At 45.9% G+C, this 17,867-nt stretch overlaps 1 protein-coding gene across 1 annotated transcript in view; it reads right to left on the reverse strand.

Annotated features, from left to right (window-relative positions):
* The window catches only part of LOC121556573 (oxysterol-binding protein-related protein 3), a 164,500-nt gene extending 149,587 nt beyond the window's left edge, over window positions 1–14,913 (reverse strand). Inside the window, 1 exon segment of the mRNA XM_045212917.1 lies at window positions 14,712–14,913. The gene's annotated coding sequence lies outside the window, so the exon portion shown is untranslated.
* Window positions 14,914–17,867: the final 2,954 nt, after the last annotated feature.

Raw genomic sequence — 17,867 nt, forward strand, 5'->3', positions numbered from 1 at the left:
TGCTCCCACAGTTGATTTCTTCAAACCAAGCTGCTTACCTATTGCAGATTCAGTCTTCCCAGCCTGGTGCAGGTCTACAATTTTGTTTCTGGTGTCCTTTGACAGCTCTTTGGTCTTGGCCATAGTGGAGTTTGGAGTGTGACTGAGGTTGTGGACAGGTGTCTTTTATACTGATAACAAGTTCAAACAGGTGCCATTAATACAGGTAACGAGTGGAGGACAGAGGAGCCTCTTAAAGAAGAAGTTACAGGTCTGTGAGAGCCAGAAATCTTGCTTGTTTGTAGGTGACCAAATACTTATTTTCCACCATAATTTGCGAATAAATTCATTAAAAATCCTACAATGTGATTTTCTGGGGAAAAAAATCTCAATTTGTCTGTCATAGTTGACGTGTACCTATGATGAAAATTACAGGCCTCGCTCATATTTTTAAGTGGGAGAACTTGCACAATTGGTGGCTGACTAAATACTTTTTTTCCCCACTGTAAAACTCTCCACAGAATCCACCTGGCTGGTGAGGGCACAACTTTCCAGTGAGGGCACGACAAACAAGCCAGGTCCCACCATGTTATGCTGCATATTTCCTCAGGACATATCTCTTGACCAGGGGGGATAATGGCGTGTGTGTGTGTGTGTGCGCACGCGCATGTGTGTATCAGCGAGAGAGAAAACTCCTGAGGCCCTTCGGCGGGCGCTGCGCGTGGACAGTCTGCGGGACTCATTCCAATAACCAAATCAGACTACTGCCGGCTGACTGGAGAGCTCAGCGTGGATACTGCTTTTACTATCACATTTTAGAAGTTTTAAATGCAGTTTTTCAAACTTTCAATGTCTGTTGAAGGGTTGGATGATGTCTCCAGTCTTCAGCCTAGAGAGGGTGAGTATGGTCATATTTCAGCTACTATATGTTTCTCAGTCTCACATGGAACAGGGGGTGAGTAGGGGTGAGATGGGGTGAGAGAGACAAAGAGAGTGTCTTAGTGATGTCTGGGATGCCCTCTGATGCATGATGGTTGGGCTGGGAGTCACGATGATACACAAAGCTGCTTCACATCCTGTCAATGAACCACATCCTCCTCCACCCCTCGTCTCTGTCTCTCTCTCTCTCTCTCTCCGTCTCTCTCTCTGTCTCTGTTTCTCTCTGTCTCTCTGTGTCTCTGTCTCTCTGTCTCTGTCTTTCTGTCTCTGTCTCTCTCTCCGTCTCTCTCTGTCTCTCTCTCTGTCTCTCTCTCTCTGTCCCTCTCTCTGTCTCTCTCTCTGTCTCTCTGTCTCTGTCTCTCTGTCTCTGTCTCTCTCTCTGTCTCTCTCTCTGTCTCTCTCTCTGTCTCTCTCTCCGTCTCTCTCTCTGTCTCTCTGTCTCTCTGTCTCTGTCTGTCTCTCTGTCTCTCTGTCTCTCTGTCTCTGTATCTCTGTATCTCTGTCTCTCTGTCTCTGTCTCTCTGTCTCTCTCTGTCTCTCTATCTCTGGGAAACATATGTTTTTTTTGCCAATGCAAGTGAAATAGATAATAAACAAAAGTGAAATAAACAATACAAAAATGAACAGTAAACTTTACACTCACAAGTTTCAAAGGAATTGAGACATTTCAAATGTCATATTATGGCTATATACAGTGTTGTAATGATGTGCAAATAGTTAAAGTACAAAAGGGATTTGGTTGGGTCTAAATGTGTTGCTGTCCTGGGGCTCTGTTGGGTCTGTTTGTGAACAGAGCCCCAGGACCAGCTTGCTTAAGGGACTCTTCTCCAGGTTAATCTCTCTGTAGGTGATGGCTTTTAGGTGGTTGTAAAATTTAACAGCTCTTTTCTGGATTTTGATAATTAGCGGGTATCGGCCTAATTCTGCTCTGCATGCATTATTTGGTGTTTTACGTTCTACACTGAAGATATTTTTGCAGAATTCTGCATGCAGAGTCTCAATTTGGTGTTTGTCCCATTTTGTGAATTATTGGTTGGTGAGCGGACCCCAGACCTCACAACCATAAAAGGCAATGGGTTCTATAACTGATTCAAGTATTTTTAGCCAGATCCTAATTGGTATGTCGAATTCTATGTTCCTTTTGATGGCGTAGAAGGCCCTTCTTGCCTTGTCTCTCAGATCGTTCACAGCTTCTCTCCCTCACTTTCTCTCTTCTTTCCCTCACTCTACCCACACCCTCCCTCCCCCTCTCTCTCTCTCAGTTTGACTGGTCCTCCTCTCCTTTGTTAGACTCAGGGTTCATTACAGACTCACACAGCTTAATTTAAACTCACTCACTAATATACGAGTGAGAACAGAACCTGTCCATTTCAACAGACAACAGTGTCCAGATTTCTCTATTGAGGCTTCTGTCAAATGTAAGTGAGAGCTGGTCTATATATATATATATATGAGCTGGTCTATACCATACACTGTAGTTGGAGAAAACATGGGAAGTTATGCTGCTTTAAAAGTTGATCAACTTGTTATCCCACTGAAAAGACAAGCAGGAGAATATGCCTTTTGAAAGATTTTGGTCAGATTTTCACTCTTCCTAGAGAGTTTTTATTTTGTTGTTCATACCAGTTTTTAATTAAGGCACATGAAAGTTCACATGTTCAAGAAGGTCTTTCTGCAACAAACAAACAAACAAACCAAAACAAAAAAATTATATTTAAAACAAAACAAAACAAATGACGGCCCTACTGTGAAGTAGGAAGCAGCGTCATATGCCTCAGATCTGGTAACCGGTCACGTTGTGTTGGGTTGGGTTGGGTTGAGCTGTGCTGAGCTGAGGTGTGGTGTTGTGTTGTGTTGGGTTGGGTTGGGTTGAGCTGTGCTGAGCTGAGGTGTGGTGTTGTGTTGTGTTGGGTTGGGTTGAGCTGTGCTGAGCTGAGGTGTGGTGTTGTGTTGTGTTGGGTTGGGTTGGGTTGAGCTGTGCTGAGCTGAGGTGTGGTGTTGTGTTGTGTTGGGTTGGGTTGGGTTGGGTTGGGTTGAGGTGTGCTGTGCTGAGCTGAGGTGTGGTGTTGTGTTGGGTTGGGTTGGGTTGAGCTGTGCTGAGCTGAGGTGTGGTGTTGTGTTGGGTTGGGTTGGGTTGAGCTGTGCTGAGCTGAGGTGTGGTGTTGTGTTGGGTTGGGTTGGGTTGGGTTGGGTTGAGCTGTGCTGAGCTGAGGTGTGGTGTTGTGTTGTGTTGGGTTGGGTTGAGCTGTGCTGAGCTGAGGTGTGGTGTTGTGTTGGGTTGGGTTGGGTTGAGCTGTGCTGAGCTGAGGTGTGGTGTTGTGTTGGGTTGGGTTGGGTTGAGCTGTGCTGAGCTGAGGTGTGGTGTTGTGTTGTGTTGGGTTGGGTTGAGCTGTGCTGAGCTGAGGTGTGGTGTTGGGTTGGGTTGGGTTGGGTTGGGTTGAGCTGTGCTGAGCTGAGGTGTGGTGTTGTGTTGTGTTGGGTTGGGTTGAGCTGTGCTGAGCTGAGCTGAGGTGTGGTGTTGTGTTGTGTTGGGTTGGGTTGGGTTGAGCTGTGCTGAGCTGAGGTGTGGTGTTGTGTTGGGTTGGGTTGGGTTGAGCTGTGCTGAGCTGAGGTGTGGTGTTGTGTTGTGTTGGGTTGGGTTGAGCTGTGCTGAGCTGAGGTGTGGTGTTGTGTTGGGTTGGGTTGGGTTGAGCTGTGCTGAGCTGAGGTGTGGTGTTGTGTTGGGTTGTGTTGGGTTGTGTTGGGTTGGGTTGGGTTGAGCTGTGCTGAGCTGAGGTGTGGTGTTGTGTTGGGTTGGGTTGGGTTGGGTTGAGCTGTGCTGAGCTGAGGTGTGGTGTTGTGTTGGGTTGGGTTGGGTTGAGCTGTGCTGAGGTGTGGTGTTGTGTTGGGTTGGGTTGAGCTGTGCTGAGCTGAGGTGTGGTGTTGGGTTGGGTTGGGTTGGGTTGAGCTGTGCTGAGCTGAGGTGTGGTGTTGTGTTGTGTTGGGTTGGGTTGAGCTGTGCTGAGCTGAGGTGTGGTGTTGTGTTGGGTTGGGTTGGGTTGAGCTGTGCTGAGCTGAGGTGTGGTGTTGGGTTGGGTTGGGTTGGGTTGGGTTGGGTTGAGCTGTGCTGAGCTGAGGTTTGGTGTGGTGTTGTGTTGGGTTGGGTTGGGTTGAGCTGTGCTGAGCTGAGGTGTGGTGTTGTGTTGTGTTGTGTTGGGTTGGGTTGAGCTGTGCTGAGCTGAGGTGTGGTGTTGTGTTGGGTTGGGTTGGGTTGAGCTGTGCTGAGCTGAGGTGTGGTGTTGTGTTGGGTTGGGTTGGGTTGGGTTGGGTTGGGTTGAGCTGTGCTGAGCTGAGGTGTGGTGTTGTGTTGGGTGGTTGGGTTGGGTTGAGCTGTGCTGAGCTGAGGTGTGGTGTTGTGTTGTGTTGTGTTGTGTTGGGTTGGGTTGAGCTGTGCTGAGCTGAGGTGTGGTGTTGTGTTGTGTTGGGTTGGGTTGAGCTGTGCTGAGCTGAGGTGTGGTGTTGTGTTGGGTTGGGTTGGGTTGAGCTGTGCTGAGCTGAGGTGTGGTGTTGGGTTGGGTTGGGTTGGGTTGAGCTGTGCTGAGCTGAGGTGTGGTGTTGGGTTGGGTTGGGTTGGGTTGAGCTGTGCTGAGCTGAGGTGTGGTGTTGGGTTGGGTTGGGTTGGGTTGAGCTGTGCTGAGCTGAGGTGTGGTGTTGTGTTCCACTTATGACTAAGCAGGTGCTCTCAGAAATGGGCCTCCACAACTCTCGTTGAGTTTGACTACAGTCCTTGCGTGTCATTCTGAGTTGTTAATAGCCTAAATAAATAAAAACCTTCCAGAATGTAAGATTAGGACTTAGGGACTCTGCAGCTGTAGCTTTCTGCCTTCCATTTCCACTAAGAAGGTAAAAGGATATTGGTCAATCTGTTGAACCATGACAGGCAGGGGACGGAGACACTATGGCATCACAAATGGCATCCTATTTCCTACATAATGCACTGCTTTTGACCAGAGCGCTATGGGACCTGGTCAAAAGTAGTGCCCTATAAAGGGAATAGGGTGCCATGTGGGACACAGATCCTGCCTCTGGATCCTGGCATGAGGAACTGGCATCATCAGGCTGTCAGTCAGTCACTGCCCTGCCCTGCCTGAGGGCCTTCTGTCTGTTAACAGCCCTGTTACTGTCACCCAGTCAGTCACTGTCCTGCCCTGCCTGAGGCCCTTCTGTCTGTTAACAGCCCTGTTACTGTCACCCAGTCAGTCACTGCCCTGCCCTGCCTGAGGCCCTTCTGTCTGTTAACAGCCCTGTTACTGTCACCCAGTCAGTCACTGCCCTGCCCTGCCTGAGGCCCTTCTGTCTGTTAACAGCCCTGTTACTGTCACCCAGTCAGTCACTGTCCTGCCCTGCCTGAGGCCCTTCTGTCTGTTAACAGCCCTGTTACTGTCACCCAGTCAGTCACTGCCCTGCCCTGCCTGAGGCCCTTCTGTCTGTTAACAGCCCTGTTACTGTCACCCAGTCAGTCACTGCCCTGCCCTGCCTGAGGCCCTTCTGTCTGTTAACAGCCCTGTTACTGTCACCCAGTCAGTCACTGCCCTGCCCTGCCTGAGGCCCTTCTGTCTGTTAACAGCCCTGTTACTGTCACCCAGTCAGTCACTGTCCTGCCCTGCCTGAGGCCCTTCTGTCTGTTAACAGCCCTGTTACTGTCACCCAGTCAGTCACTGTCCTGCCCTGCCTGAGGCCCTTCTGTCTGTTAACAGCCCTGTTACTGTCACCCAGTCAGTCACTGCCCTGCCCTGCCTGAGGCCCTTCTGTCTGTTAACAGCCCTGTTACTGTCACCCAGTCAGTCACTGTCCTGCCCTGCCTGAGGCCCTTCTGTCTGTTAACAGCCCTGTTACTGTCACTCAGTCAGTCACTGTCCTGCCCTGCCTGAGGCCCTTCTGTCTGTTAACAGCCCTGTTACTGTCACTCAGTCAGTCACTGTCCTGCCCTGCCTGAGGGCCTTCTGTCTGTTAATAGCCCTGTTACTGTCACCCAGTCAGTCACTGTCCTGCCCTGCCTGAGGCCCTTCTGTCTGTTAACAGCCCTGTTACTGTCACCCAGTCAGTCACTGCCCTGCCCTGCCTGAGGCCCTTCTGTCTGTTAACAGCCCTGTTACTGTCACCCAGTCAGTCACTGTCCTGCCCTGCCTGAGGCCCTTCTGTCTGTTAACAGCCCTGTTACTGTCACCCAGTCAGTCACTGTCCTGCCCTGCCTGAGGCCCTTCTGTCTGTTAACAGCCCTGTTACTGTCACCCAGTCAGTCACTGTCCAGCCCTGCCTGAGGCCCTTCTGTCTGTTAACAGCCCTGTTACTGTCACCCAGTCAGTCACTGTCCTGCCCTGCCTGAGGCCCTTCTGTCTGTTAACAGCCCTGTTACTGTCACCCAGTCAGTCACTGTCCTGCCCTGCCTGAGGCCCTTCTGTCTGTTAACAGCCCTGTTACTGTCACCCAGTCAGTCACTGTCCTGCCCTGCCTGAGGCCCTTCTGTCTGTTAACAGCCCTGTTACTGTCACCCAGTCAGTCACTGTCCTGCCCTGCCTGAGGGCCTTCTGTCTGTTAACAGCCCTGTTACTGTCACCCAGTCAGTCACTGTCCTGCCCTGCCTGAGGCCCTTCTGTCTGTTAACAGCCCTGTTACTGTCACCCAGTCAGTCACTGTCCTGCCCTGCCTGAGGCCCTTCTGTCTGTTAACAGCCCTGTTACTGTCACCCAGTCAGTCACTGTCCTGCCCTGCCTGAGGCCCTTCTGTCTGTTAACAGCCCTGTTACTGTCACCCAGTCAGTCACTGTCCTGCCCTGCCTGAGGCCCTTCTGTCTGTTAACAGCCCTGTTACTGTCACCCAGTCAGTCACTGTCCTGCCCTGCCTGAGGCCCTTCTGTCTGTTAACAGCCCTGTTACTGTCACCCAGTCAGTCACTGTCCTGCCTGAGGCCCTTCTGTCTGTTAACAGCCCTGTTACTGTCACCCAGTCAGTCACTGTCCTGCCCTGCCTGAGGCCCTTCTGTCTGTTAACAGCCCTGTTACTGTCACCCAGTCAGTCACTGTCCTGCCTGAGGCCCTTCTGTCTGTTAACAGCCCTGTTACTGTCACCCAGTCAGTCACTGCCCTGCCCTGCCTGAGGCCCTTCTGTCTGTTAACAGCCCTGTTACTGTCACCCAGTCAGTCACTGCCCTGCCCTGCCTGAGGCCCTTCTGTCTGTTAACAGCCCTGTTACTGTCACCCAGTCAGTCACTGCCCTGCCCTGCCTGAGGCCCTTCTGTCTGTTAACAGCCCTGTTACTGTCACCCAGTCAGTCACTGCCCTGCCCTGCCTGAGGCCCTTCTGTCTGTTAACAGCCCTGTTACTGTCACCCAGTCAGTCACTGTCCTGCCCTGCCTGAGGCCCTTCTGTCTGTTAACAGCCCTGTTACTGCTGCTGCTCAGTGCTCAGTCACACAGAGGGAAATGAACGGTGGCTGGATGGCTCACACATCAACACAAATATCCAGAGACACTCACAGCATAGTCTCCGTCCATCCTGACCCTCAACCACCCTTCAAGATAACTTGCATGCTGGATGGATTGTCACAATGGCAGTTTCTGCACCCTCAAACCCTAATAACCTACTTTTGTTTGACTGATCTACATTGGTCATTTATTTGCTATTGTCCTCTTGAAATCCCTTTAAGGGTACAATAGTAGTTACAAATGCACACTTCCACTTAGTTTCAAGTATTCCTTTTCAAGTGTAAACGTGTTCTAAACGACCACAGAACTAGGACAGAAGAGCATAGAATTGAAGTAAAGTGGAGCAGTGGAAATCATCTGTAATGCTACCAAATCTCCCCTAAGTACTTTAAGTAAGCAGTGGTAAATGTAGTATAAATAGAATCCATTTCCTCTTCCAGTTCCGTTTCTGGACAGTTAGTTATTTACATAGCCTGACTGACTCACTATAGTATTTCCCACATCTTAAAGCTGCAATATGTAACTTGTTGGGCGACCTGACCAAATTCACATAGAAATGTGTGTTATAGATCTGTCATTCTCATTGAAAGCAAGTCTAAGAAGCGGTAGATCTGTTCTACGTGAGCTATTTCTATGCTTCCCGTTCTTAACTTTTCGTTTTTTTGCGTCTTTTACTTTCCGTTTTGTACAACAGTTTGTTATTGAAAATATATTTCATAGCGGTTTAGATGGCACAATGATTTTCTACGCCATACGTTGCTTGTTTTGTCACATAAACTGAAATTAGGCAAACTATTATAATTTTAGCAACCAGGAAATGCCATTTTGATTTCTGCATAATGCACCTCAGTCAAGCGTCAAGCCTTAGGGCTAACAGAAACTAACTGGCACTTTTCTGCAGTAGAATATTTACATTTTGTGACAATGGGAACTCTGTGAATCCGAAAGTCGGTGCTAACCCTACTCTGGAGAAGTTCCTTTGGCTAAGGGTGATGTTATCCCACTGTAGCACGTGCAAGGTGAACAGTCGCTTAGCCCTGGGCTAAGATCTCTTTTAGCTCCGGGCTAAGTGTAAGAAAGCAAAGAAATTGAAAATCTCATTGGGATGCAGATGTTTATTTTTGAAGGCAGCGTTCTATTTGCAGCAGTTGTATTGCTGTTTCAGGTAGTGATCAGATCCCAGCCCTATGAAGCAGCCTGCTGTGGCGTTTCTCTTCCTAGAACCACCGTCATTCTTTTCTCTCCATTTCCATCACTTTATCATCCCCTCCAAAGCCCAGGGGCTGCGTCTCAAATGGCTCCCTTCTACCTATATAGTGCATTACTTTTTTTTATACCCATAGGGCTCTGGTCTAAAGTAGTGCACTATATTGGCAGAGCAGCTTACAGATCACTGCACCTGTACACAGCCATTCTGAAATTAGCCCACCCAACTACCTCATCCCCATATTGTTATTTATTTTGCTCATTTGCACCCCAGTATCTCTATTTGCACATCATCTCTTGCACATCTATCATTCCAGTGTTATTACGAAATTGTAACTATTTTGCACTATGGCCTATTTATTGCCTTACCTCCATAACTTACTACATTCGCACACACTGTATATATATTTTCTGTTGTATTTTTGACTTTATGTTCTGTTTACCCCATATGTAACTCTGTGTTGTTGTTTTTTATCGCACTGCTTTGCTTTGCTTTATCTTGGCCAGGTTGTAAATGAGGACTTGTTCTCAACTGGCTTACCTGGTTAAATAAATATAGGGAACAGGGTGCCCAAGATAACAAGACGCAGAACTGAAGAAGCTTCCTTCCAGCAGCGTTCTGAGTGACTACACTCAATTCCATTTTCATAATCTACTGCGCTGGCTGGAGATACTAGGAGGGAGTGGTCGCTTCACTTAGCCTACAGCTTAATAACAATCCTACCGCCTGAGGGATTACGCAGTTCAAATATCGAAGAATCTGAGTGAAAATACTGATATTTTCACAGAGCTAGAAGAAGTAAATGTGAAAATCGGCCCTTCTGTAATTCCAACTCTGCTTAATACAAATACTGTAGAGCTGAGTCAGTTTCAGGTGGCCATGCAGGGTCTGCTCACTGCAAAGGTTTTTAAAAACCATCTACAATACAACAGAGGTTGTGAGACACACTTTTCATTAAAGTTTCAATATGGTTTTATAGTCCTATAGGTGAACTTATGTAGCCTTTTTAAAGTACCAAAAACTCTACATTATTGAACAACTTGAGAGCTGGAATCTTTTAATGTCTTTTAATAATTCAGACGATACTAGTCGTGGAAAACAGGAAGAGACGTGACCTATGGGGAGGGTAGATGGGTTTCTGTATAAAAACCCAGTTGGGCTCCCCATGGAGAAGTCTATTGTTTTGGTTCAAAGTTTTTTGGAAGTGAAAGTAGTGAACCACCTTGTTGAATATGTCATGTTATAAAACAAACTTTTTGTAAATGCTGGCGGTCGGTGCGCAGGGACCTGGGGGATATAAATGGCCCTTTTCTCACCCTGTGTCCCAAATGGCACCCTATTTCCTATATAGTGCACTACTTTTGACCAGAGCCCATAGGGGTCTTGTCCTATATAGAGCACTATTTACCTTATTTTATTTAACGCCCTTTTTCTCCCCAATTTCGATCTTGTCTCATCACTGCAACTCTCCAACGGGCTCGGGAGGTGAAGGTCAAGTCATGCGTCCTCCAAAACATGACCTGCCTAACCATGCTTCTTAAAACCCGGCCCGCCACAAGGAGTTGCTAGAGCGCGATGAACCAAGTAAAGCCCCAGCCAAACCCTACCCTAACCCGGACGACGCTGGGCCAATTGTGCCCGCCCTATGGGACTCCCAAACACGGCTGGCTGTGATACAGCCCAGGATCGAACCCGGGTCTGTAGTGACGCCTCCAGCACTGTGATGCAGTGCCTTAGACCGTGCACTATATAGGGCAGGGGGGACATAAAAGACTGTAAAGCTCCACGTTATTTTAATTTTGGAAATCTGTTCCCAAGTATTCCCAAGCATAATAGAGAGACATGTGATCGCATACAAATGTAAGCAAGATTTGAAATTATACTTTTTTTGTCAAACATTATATCTGTTTAAGCTTTTTGCGGTCAATTTGCAATCTACAAATGATTTGTTATTATCTTCCGACCCCCTGACCATCCGGTCATTTGATACCATTCCACCTATTCAGCTCCAGCCATTCCAACGAGCCTGTCCTCCCCAATTAAGGTGCCACCAACCTCCTGGGCTCACTTATCACATTGGTGTAGGCCTAAATATCCATTCATTAATCACAAAATGAATTTAGCCACGATAACAGATTTCACAGATCAGAACTTCAACAGATCAGAGTAGCAGCGGTACACGCATCCCTCCCTAGCGAGACTGCTATCCACCGCCCTGAAACCACACTCACCTGTACGACTGAGTCCCAAATGGCACCCTGTTCCTTTTATAGTGCACTACTTTTGACGAGGGCCCATAGGTTTCTGGTCAAAAGTAGTGCACTATGTAGGGAATAGGGTTCCATTTGGGACGCATCCTACATTTCTGACCGCCATGCACCCACCCTCGCAGAAGAAGGCAACACCTGCCACTGTGCATTACGGGTATTATTGTCAACAGCTGCTCTGCTCATCCACCTGCCTGCACATCGGCCACCTACATTCACAAATACCCTTTCTGTCTCTTCAAATACGCAGCATGGACACTAGAGTCATGCTAAGCTTGTCACAAACAGTTTTTTCTTTAACTTTTTTTAAACCAGGAATAGGCCCCTGAGGTTACAAACCTCTTTGGTGAGGGGGACCTGGAGTTAACCTGGGTTTATAGCTCTAATAGTAATTGGTTACAGCTACTAAATATAGGTCTGAATAGACTCACACTGAAAGTGGATCCACATCACTCAAATGACACATATTACCCACACGGCCACATTGCCATGGCTGACACCTAATTCACACATCAGTGTCCATGGTAACTAGGCTAACTATGACTGTACCATTGTCTGATTCATCTCTGTGGCTGATATCCGAGGTATGGCTGAGGCTGCCTCCCAAATGGCACTCTATTTCCTACATAGTGCACTACTTTTGACCAGGGCCCATAGGACTATGGTCAAAAGTAGTGCACTATGTAGGGAATAGGGTGCAGTTTGAGCCTCAAATTGGGTTGCAGGAAACGTCTGTTGAACAGAGGGCAATGCAACACGATGCAGACGCACAGTAGAGTGAGTAGGTGACCTGGAAAACTGCAGTAGTCATCCAGCCTCCAGCGGTTAAAGCTGCTGTGAGGCTGCTGCTGCAGGCAGGGGATGGAAATGAGTGGTTAAGAAGACAGAGCCTGTGTCTCAAATGCACCATATTCCCTATACATTGCACTACTTTTGAGCATAGTCCTAGTGCACTAAAAAGGAATGGGGTGCCGTTTGGGACACACAAGAGAAAGAGACCCTCTACTGTGCCTCACACAGCATGTCCATATAATATGGAATTATGTTGCCATTATTGCGTATTATACAGAACATGACCAAAAGTATGTGGACACCTGCTCGTCGAACGTCTCATTCCAAAATCATGGGCATTAATATGGAGTTGGTCCCCCCTTTGCTGCTACAACAGCCTCCACTCTTCTGAGAAGGCGTTCCACTAGATGTTGGAACATTGCTGCCGGGACTTGTTCCAATTCAGCCACAAGAGCATTAGTGAGGTCGGGCACTGTGAGGTCGCAGTCGGGGTTCCAATTCATCCCAAAGGTGTTCGATGGGTTGAGGTCAGGGCTCTGTGCAGGCCAGTCAAGTTCTTCCACACTGATCTCGACAAACCATTTCTGTATGGACCTCGCTTTGTGCACGGAGGCATTGTAATGTTGAAACAGGAAAGGTCCTTCCCCAAACTGTTGCCACAAAGTTGGAAGCACAGAATCGTCTAGAATGTCATTGCATGCTGTAGCGTTAAGATTCCTTCACTGGAACTATGGGGACTAGCCCAAACCATGAAAAACAGCCCCAGACCATTATTCCTTGGCATTGGGCATGGTGATCTTAGGCTTGCGTGCGGCTGCTCGGCCATGGAAACACATTTCATGAAGCTCCCGACGAACAGTTCTTATGCTGACGTTGCTTGCAGAGGCAGTTTGGAAATCAGTAGTGAGTGTTACTTATGTGGCGTACCATTTCGCGGCTGAGCTGTTGTTGCTGCTAGACGTTTCCACTTCACAATACCAACGCTTACTGTTGACCGGGGCAGCTCTAGCAGGGCAGAAATTTGACGAACTGACTTATTGGAACGGTGGCATCCTATGATGGTGCCATGTTGAAAGTCAGTGAGCTCTTCAGTAAGGCCATTCTACTGCCAATGTTTGTCTATGGAGATTGCATGGCTGTGTGTTCAATTTTATACACCTGTCAGCAACGGCTGTGGCTGAAATAGCCGAATCCACTAATTTGAAGGGGTGTCCACATACTTTTGTATATATAGTGTATAATAATCACAACCTATGGTCTCCATGTCAGCTCAACAGTAATGGAAGACTCTAGCATGTAAAGGACTATGGTGAACTAAAGCTGTTTAGACTGAATATTACAGTGAAGGTGACCTCAAGGACTGAGCTACGTCCTCCAATCCCCACTTTTTTGAATATCCAGGATATTGTTCACATTGTTCACAAGTCTAGGGCTGCATCGCAAATGGCACCCTGTATAGTGTGGGCCCTGGTCAAAGTCAGTCCACTACATAGGGAATAAGGTGCCATTTGGGACGCAGCCTAGGTTTCCTTAGGGTCTAGAGTGCACACTACACAAAAATGCAAAGCAGGCAAAGAAAGCACACACACGACCTACCTCACAGGTCAGGCAAACCTTGAGCTAAACTCGATGATAGACACTCTTTCCAAACATACTGAATGTATAGCCCCAATAGATTCAATCAGTAGCCCTTCTTTCCACAATAAACACCTACCAACACACAGCACCTGAGAAAAGCTACACCGTTGATGAGACTGAAGTGAACAGAGTTGGAGAGGCTTGCTGGTTAGAATACTGAGCAGACAGATTCTGGTAAACGCTTTAACCTCATTATGTGTTGCGGAAATATACCGGAATGTATATGGTGCAGTGGTCTCTGTGCAGAAAAGACGCAATTTACAAAGTTGGAGTCTGATAGTGATATGCCATTCATTTATACTAATGTGTTGTTCCTACAACCACAACCACAAGGTCAAGGTCAATCATTACAATTATATTATAATAATAACACTATTGTCTGAAATGCTTACGGACTGGGGACACACCCAGTGACTCTGAAAATGGATCATTCCCACAACACCTCCCTGTAATATCAAATCAATTTTTTTGGGTCACATACACATATTTAGCAGATGTTATTGTGGGTGTAGCGAAATGCTTGGGGCATATTACACACACACACATACACACACACACACACACACACACACACACACACACACACACACACACACACACACACACTAATAAATTATTCACACTATTCATAAGTTTGCCACTTCCGTGCCTGATTGATTCATTGCTGCTTAGATTCTGTGATGACTGTAATATTGAAGTACACATGTACAGTCATGAAGCTAGCATGGAATATATGGATCATCCACTACATGTTAAAGGGATGTTCCAAAGGAGAGGAGTTTCCATGGAAACAATAAAGGATCCATGGGTATTTTGTCTCCTGATAAAAATCTGAAAGTATTAAAAGAGCAACTAGTTGAACAGAGAGTTTGATGAGTTTTGAGTTTTCATATCATCTTTGAGAGAAGTCTCTCCAATCACTGTTTCATACATGATCTGAAATGATCATGAAGGCCTAAAGTTATATTCTATTCTATTCTAATCTATTTTATTCGATTACATTTCATTCTACTATATTCATCTGAGCAATAACAGTCTGGTGGTAAATAGTTATAGAGTAGTCGAATAACAGCATAAGGTCAATTGAATAATTTATGTGCTGCATTTAGTTGGAACAGGAGGATAGCCAACTGCACAACGAAGCCCGGTAGGCTAGAATTAGCCTGGAATTAGGCTATTCACAGAAAGAAAGGTAGGCTGCTGCAAGTGAAACTGTGAAGCGGTGTGCATTGCTGGAGCATGGGAGTAGCACTTGAGTTGGAAGGATTATGCGCAGGTAAAACAAATAGGCTTACTATAAAGTCGTAACAAATCAGTTAAAATACTGTCATATGCCTAAATACTGAATATCGGTCAGCCTACATCAGACGGATTAGCATAAAGCATATAGGCCTACTGACAATACATTACAACAACATGGGACTCACCTTTGCAAAGTTTCTACTGAGATTTCGAATCCCGAGAAATGATGAACGATAGCAAAATGTGTGCGCTGAACTTAATGTGTTATTACGTAATTGAAGAATACTATTTATATTTTGTGGTATACATAAATTAAAAACAAAGCTTTAAAATTACAACTTCAACCTACAGTACTAGTAGCTTTCTTCCAGTCTCCAGACTGACACCATCATGAATTGAATGTTTCTGAAGTGCGTGCAGCAGCCAGACTCCTTCTCCGCTAAGCGGTTTATGAGGGGGCGGGGCGACGTGTAAATGACAAGAACAGTCTCAAATCAGAACACTGAACCGTGGTGGACGTCTCATGTTCAGAGGCGGGATTGGGTACGGTTGACAGCATCTTTTCCGTGACGTAGCTAGTCATCATGAGAGAGCACCCCGGAATTGTCCCAGGGATTCTTTACAAGTAGGCCTTCATTGTAAATAAGAATTTGTTCTTAACTGACTTGCCTAGTTAAATAAAGGTTCAATGCATTCTGAGGATGGCTTAGGTAAACGCATTGAATATGTCCCAAATGGCACCAAATTCCCTTTCTAGTGCACAACTTTTGACCGGGCCCATAGTGCCCATAGAGAATAGGGTACAATGTCATTTGTCATTTGGGATGTAGGCAGTGGTGTAAAGTACTTAATTTAAAAAATACTTTAAAATACTACTTAAGTAGTTTTCCGGGGTATCTGTACTTTACTATTTATATTTTTGACAACTTTCACTAAATTACTAAAGAAAAGTATGTACTTTTTACTCCATACATTTTCCCTGACACTCAAAAGTACTTGTTACATTTTGACAGGAAAATGGTCCAATTCACACACTTATCAAGAGAACATCCCTGGTCATCCCTACTGCCACTGATCTGGCGGACTCACTAAACACAAATGCTTCAATTGTAAATTATGTCTGAGTGTTGTAGTGTGCCCCTGGCTATCCATCTGGTTTGCTTAAAATAAGGAATTTGAAATGGTTTATACTTGTACTTTTACTTTTGATACTTAAGTACATTTTAGCAATTCCATTTACTTTTAATACTTAAGTATATTTAAAACCAAATACTTTTAGACTTTTACTCAAGTAGTATTTTACTGGGTGACTTTCACTTTTACTTGAGTCATTTTCTATTAAGGTATCTTTACATTTACTCAAGTATGACAATTGAGTACTTTTTCCACCACTGGATGTAGGCATAAATGCATACAAACAAACAAACAAATTCTAACATGCATCCTTTGTCCTGATCTTGTCCACATTCTGATTGTGCCCACATGTTTAGACAGGTGTAGAGGATTAAAAGACGCATTGTGATCTGATTGTGATCAGATCTTCCTGACCACCTCCAGAGGTAGTCAGGCACCCGTTGTGTCTGGATATCAATCAAGTGTAAACAGATCTGGATGGTCAAACCCATTTAAATCATCATTATACTGGTCTCTAAAACCATTGACATGTAGCACCATTGACTAATGGCATCAGTAACTCAAAAATGTATATGTAAATGTGTATTATTTTTGAAAGAATATCTGTGAACTAATTTGCATACAGGGCGGCACCAGCTAATCTTGTCACAATCCGGACACAGAGGAAGGATAAGAGACAGATTTTAGTACCATGTGTAGACGTGACAAACCTTGATCAGATAGTCACTGGATCATATTGATCAGATCACAAAACTGACATTTAAGCACAAGGTTATACAAAAGGCTTGTTACACAACTTCTGTAAGTAGATAGGCTAAAATGTGTTTGACCTCTAACGTGCGTTCCCAAACTTGCCCGTCTCTGGGATTGATAATGGACAGGTGTTCATTCAGCATAGGCTACTCTGAGGTAAGGCCACTTACTCAGGTGTTCGTTCAGCATAGGCTACTCTGAGGTAAGGCCACTTACACAGGTGTTCGTTCAGCATAGGCTACTCTGAGGTAAGGCCACTTACACAGGTGTTCGTTCAGCATAGGCTACTCTGAGGTAAGGCCACTTACACAGGTGTTCGTTCAGCATAGGCTACTCTGAGGTAAGGCCACTTACACAGGTGTTCGTTCAGCATAGGCTACTCTGAGGTAAGGCCACATACACAGGTGTTCGTTCAGCATAGGCTACTCTGAGGTAAGGCCACTTACACAGGTGTTCGTTCAGCATAGGCTACTCTGAGGTAAGGCCACTTACACAGGTGTTCGTTCAGCATAGGCTACTCTGAGGTAAGGCCACTTACTCACCATCTTAAACAGTTACACCAGACACGTTTAGCATATGAGCAGTTACAACCCCACCTCTCAAACTGTTTGTTGCAGATGTGTTTGTTTTGTTGTTTTTGATTGGTATAAGTGTGTGCCTAACGCCCTGATTAAACAATCACTGCCCCTTCAACGGTGGGAAATGTGAAAGACCTTCCCCTGGAGTTGCTCAACACATGGTGTGCTCCCACTGTCACCATGACTACACATGCAGGAGCATGATGCATATTTGTGGCCTCACCTGTCTCCTTGAGATTATACCTAGTCATTATTCATTCCAATTATTTCAAAGCATAACATGTAAACAATCATCAGCATTACTGGTAATGATACCTTGTTGCCATCGGCCACTGTTTCCCAGGCAATAAACTTGAGCCTGCCCCTGGGTGGTGTGCTGGTTTATATTGTGAATGACTCCACTAACTTGTTTCCTTTTTAGATGTTTTCATTTGAATGTTTTATTGACAGACTTAGGATAGATCCGTATCACATTCTGCACATGTGTGTTTCTGTACTTCTACTTTACTCACACAGTTTTGTGGTCACCCTCCCTTCACATTTCTCACTGTCAATTGTGAATGATAATTCTCCAAGTTTTACCAGTGAAACATCCGTGCAGTATCTGCATGCCAACCATTTGATTTCAATCAGTTTTATGAGAATATGCATTTCAATCTTCTTAGTGCCTTAGGCCTACAGTGTTGTTCTGAGATAGTGGGGTCAAAGGTCACTTGTCTGAGGTCAGCTGAGCATCCTATGAGATGCTTCCAGAAACTACCCACAGTTCTAAAGACCAGAGACAGTTGGGAAATGCTGACCTACACTGCCATCTACTGGACAAATGGTATCAGAACCACTGATGTATCGGAGAAGATGTTGCTGTCTTTGGAGGAC

This window comes from Coregonus clupeaformis, unplaced genomic scaffold (genome assembly GCF_020615455.1).
Source record: "Coregonus clupeaformis isolate EN_2021a unplaced genomic scaffold, ASM2061545v1 scaf0064, whole genome shotgun sequence".
Lineage (NCBI taxonomy): Eukaryota > Metazoa > Chordata > Actinopteri > Salmoniformes > Salmonidae > Coregonus > Coregonus clupeaformis.